The sequence below is a fragment of the Octopus bimaculoides genome, chromosome 24, assembly GCF_001194135.2.
Source record: "Octopus bimaculoides isolate UCB-OBI-ISO-001 chromosome 24, ASM119413v2, whole genome shotgun sequence".
Taxonomy (NCBI): domain Eukaryota; kingdom Metazoa; phylum Mollusca; class Cephalopoda; order Octopoda; family Octopodidae; genus Octopus; species Octopus bimaculoides.
The window spans coordinates 10,384,019-10,388,758 of record NC_069004.1 but is presented as its reverse complement, the minus strand read 5'-3'; the positions used below and the strand labels follow the sequence as shown (position 1 = coordinate 10,388,758).

General features: G+C 36.7%; 1 protein-coding gene across 1 annotated transcript in view; it reads left to right on the top strand.

Annotated features, from left to right (window-relative positions):
- LOC106869789 (uncharacterized) overlaps nucleotides 1-4,740 on the top strand; it is a 26,989-nt gene that overhangs the window by 9,061 nt on the left and 13,188 nt on the right. The window lies entirely within an intron of this gene.

Below are 4,740 nucleotides of genomic sequence, written 5' to 3'. Positions count from 1 at the left end.
TATATATATATATATATATTATAAGGTTTTTAAACTTTTAAATTTTCATATTCAAAATTTAAAAGTTTAAAAACCTTATAATATAAATATAAACTGTGAGAACGACCCTTAAGGAATCTAGTTAATGATCTCCTAAGGTAAGTTCTTATGCTATATTGGTAACGGTTGCTACATCCTCTGGAAAAATTATCATATATATATATATGTATATACATTTGTACCTATGTGTGTGTATATATATAAACATGTTTCTCTTGACATCATCAGCAAATCAGTTGAATGTATTTGGTGTGTCATGATTCTCACAACTAAACTGCTTATTTTGTGGGGGAGCTGCTTCTATCTCTCATGTCTTGTAATTGATATTTCTTCTTGACAGGTCATAAGAATGTAATATCTCTTGATATAGCTCTCTCTTTCTCTTTAACCCACACTCTGTCTACAATGGTACACTAAGTTTCTCTCTTCCCTCTACCCATGAGAAATGACCTGACTGCTATCACTCCCAAACACAGTGCACACCCTTTAGTTTTTTTCTAACCTCCTGTGACCTAGGCATTTCTCACTAAACCTGTGTAGCCTCTTTGAATGGAGGGCTGGAACATATCCTCTAATGGAGTTATTGCTGTTAATGTTTTCTTCAATAGTATTGTAGTGGCGTGAAATTATAGCCGCCATTGAGGAAGTACTATTCTGTGCATGTGCTAGGGACTTCACCACCGGAAGCCCCTTGAGTTGCGCATGCGTAGTAAAACTAGTACTTAAAGAGTGAGTTTCATTTTCTCAGACAGTTGCGCGACAGACCTTCTACGCGACAACTCCTCGCTCCTCAACGAAGCACTCTTCACCTCGATGCCTTCGATGGTGATAGCTACTTGCTTCTCTGGCAGGCATCAAGGAAGCTCTTAACCTTCCAATACCAATTACAACTTAATCAGTGGCTGCTAAGCTGAGTGACACAGGATTTATAAAACCAAGCATCATCAACAATAAAACTTATTTTTATTATGTTGTTGAATTGTTCTAATGTCTCTTCATATATAATGCTGTTGAAAGGTGATAGAGAGAGACTAATGTCTTTATGACAACTATCAAACTTTTACAGTATTAAGACAAGAGTCACTACAAATAACAAGAAAATATTGTACACCATCTATATTAAGCACACAATTACAATCCTCAGAGTTGCTACAAAGACTAGACAACATTGTTGTTGATGAGGTATCCTGGTGATCTCATGGCCTCAGCATAGCAAAATTTGCATCATAATGACTGACCTTCCTCTTTGAGGTCAGAAAATATTTAATTTTTTAACTAAGTAACCCTTATAAAACTTGAGTAAGATTCAAATCTGGGACAGCATTGCTATTACACATGGAGAGATCCTAGACTATATTCCAAGCAAAGCCACTCAATTGATTAGCATTAAGTCTTTCACCAATATCCTCCAGCTTCCTTTTTCAGATTATCCTGCTGTCTCCTCTTTCAGTTAACTACAATAACCTTTGCTCATCAGAGCCAGCAGTCCTGATGCTACCTCCATTCAAGCTCTGCAGTCACACTTGCCTTCCCTTCTCTCATACTGTGCAACTCCAGACCCTGCCAGAACTACTTCATCCAGTCCTCTCTCCTAAGAAGATTTCCCTTCTATACTAATATTTTCTGACAGTTGTTTTAAGTGTACCATAAACAATGCTGATTTTAAGAGTCTTGAAGGGCTTTTTATCCAGACCAAACCAATTTGAGATTAAAAAAATTAGTGACTTTGATGCAAAGTGGAAAGCAAAGGTGCAGGCTTCCTCTGCGAGAGTCCTACTCACAGAACCATTATGGTTGAGAAGTGGAGAAAAAGAAGACCCTACAAAAGTTAGTGGCAGATTCCTTTGGTAAGGAAACAATAAAGATCAGCAACAGTTTAATAGCTCAGAGATCTTGAGGGCTTTGTGCTGCTATGTAGCACTGAAGCATCCCTCATAGTTAGATTTTTTAAGGAAAAGAAACTGGGTTTTTTTCTTGAATTTCAAAATATGAAGAAGACATTGCAAGTGAGAACTGGCAACAGATATGAGTATTTAGGGAGGGTGTTAACAACAGTTAATTTAGAGGGGACATTGGGAACAGTTATTACTTTTTAGTGAGGGCAGTTGTAAGAGTTATAAGTATTTTTGAAAAGGACAGCAACCAGTTATTTGCATGTTATGAGGACAGCAATAATTATTTCAGATAAATAAGATTTATTATTGGGAGGGCAGGGGGAAACAGTTATTTTTGGGACTCTGATAAGATGCAGTGATGGCTACGTTATAGATATTATACATTTATCTGTTGAGGACCTCAGTAATAAAAGGATTTGTATTTTGAGCAATCCCAAGGTTTCTACTTTAGTTCATGCTTAGCAGAGTGGGTAGCGGTGGAGAGTTAAGATTTTATTTCTGTGTGTATGTGTGTGTGTGTGTGTGTGTGTTTTGCTATTGAAAACATCAAGGTTAACATGAACCAGTTGAAGGATGTTTTTGAGGTCTTCTCTATTCATAGAGTTCTGTGCTGGTTTTGGTGTGAATTGTCTCAGCTGCATGTGAATGATACTTGGGTGGGTGAAGGTTTTGCATGTGAATGTCAGTGTCATGTGAAAAAGAGATGATTATTTTTGGATGTAATGACAAGCTAGTCATTGATGTATGGATCTCTTGGGAGATTTGAGGCATTGAGTTTTTTGTGATCTGTGGGTGGGATCTGGGTTGGAATGAAACCTGCAGGTATTAGTGGAAGGAGGTTTGATCAAGAGGTTTAGTTGTTTTTCGTTTTGCATCTCAGGGACGTGTAAATGACAATGATGTATTGAGAAGTCATGAGCATCCCCATACTTAGAGCCTAGTTTAAAATCTTGCATCAGAGCAGAATCAGCTCAATCAGCTATTCATTGGTCAGATGATGGTTTTAAACCAGGTAACACGACTTATACGCCATTTATAACAGGATTGCATTAGGAAGTTAATCCATTAAAAAGAAATTACTTTTGAATTAATTCCATATGACTTTGGTGTGATCTAGAGCATTTATTTATTTAACAGTATTTAACAAATAGGTTTATTGTCAACTTGGAGCTAGTCTTTCTCATTCCCAAAATGAGCCTCCCCCCACTTAATTTTGCTCAGATTGCTTTCAATTTTGGTGAATCGATGCGACCCTGAATTTTGATTATGACTAACCAATTACTTTATTTTGTAAATTAAAAAAATCTGATGTTATTTAGAATTAAAGTTGGGAAATTTGGGCAATTTTAGCCAATCAACAGACAGCGTGGCATTAGCAGCTTGTTACCATGACAACTGCACGCTGTGTTGTGGTTCACTGTTGTCTGTGCAGCTGTTGTCTATGTTGATTTTTCACACTTAGTATTTTTACATATTTTTCCTTTCATATTTTTACATATTTTTCATTTCATATATATTTTGGGACTCATTGATCCAGATAGCTGGATTTATGATTTCACTAGGTTAATTCTATTCATAAAAATTTAAATTAGGAGCATCTCTTAAACTGTTAGCTTCACATTTCAACAGCTTAACTGAAATTTAGCACGCATAACAGGAATTGAGAGGGATATCGTGGAACAGAGAAACTGTGGGTAATACAAATAATTTGACATTATTTTTGAATTCTGCTTATTTTTGAATTCTTTTCCTTGGGACAAATTCTTTGTTGACCAGTGTTATTCTTGTTGTATCCAAGCATGAAAACATTACTCAACTTTGGAGTTTTGGAGACAGACGTCCCCTTTTCACACACACATGCACTTATATATTAATGATGTACATAAATACATCATCATCATCATCATCATTGTCGTCATTTAACGTCCGCTTTCCATGCTAGCATGGGTTGGACGATTTGACTGAGGACTGGTGGACCAGGAGGCGACACCAGGCTCCAATCTGATTTGGCAGAGTTTCTACAGCTGGATGCCCTTTCTAACGCCAACCACTCCGAGAGTGTAGTGGGTGCTTTTACGTACCACCGGTACGAGAGCAGTCAGGCAGTACTGGCGACGGCCACACTCAAAATGGTGTATTCTACATGCCACCTGCACAGGATCCAGTCCATCGGCACTGGCAACGATCTCGCTCGAATGTCTTTTCACGTGCCACTGGCACAAGTGCTAGGGAGGCGACGTTGGTAACGATCAACGGCCACGCTCGAAATGGTGTATTTTACGTGTCACCTGCATAGGGACAGGTATACATAATATTGAAGTACGCATAAAGTAAACACTTGCAGACAAATATATTAATATAACAAATTTTAAAATATGATAAAAACATACAATCAGTGAAAAGACTAAAGAAACGGTAAGATGATACATGTCGATTTTATTAGGTATTTCTGTTTATTTAGAAACCTACAATATACATGTTAGATGTTAAACTATAAATTTCACAGGGTACAACCCTAAAGTTAATACCGCTCTGCTAAACGCAGAAAATTTCTGTCTCGCTATTGGCTAAAAATACTCATTTTTTTTTTTTTTTGATTTTTAAACCTCTAACTTTTTCTCCAATTTTTTCTCTCCACAACATCATACCTTCAAAGTAATGAGACTGGAAGGTTACATTATTATAGCCGATTTTCAGATTTTTTACTTCCTTTTAAAAAATGAATATTTTGCAAATGAAAAAAAAACTAGATCCGTCAACTTTGTTTCCATCCTTTCAGAGGTCAATAAAATAAAGTACCAGTCAT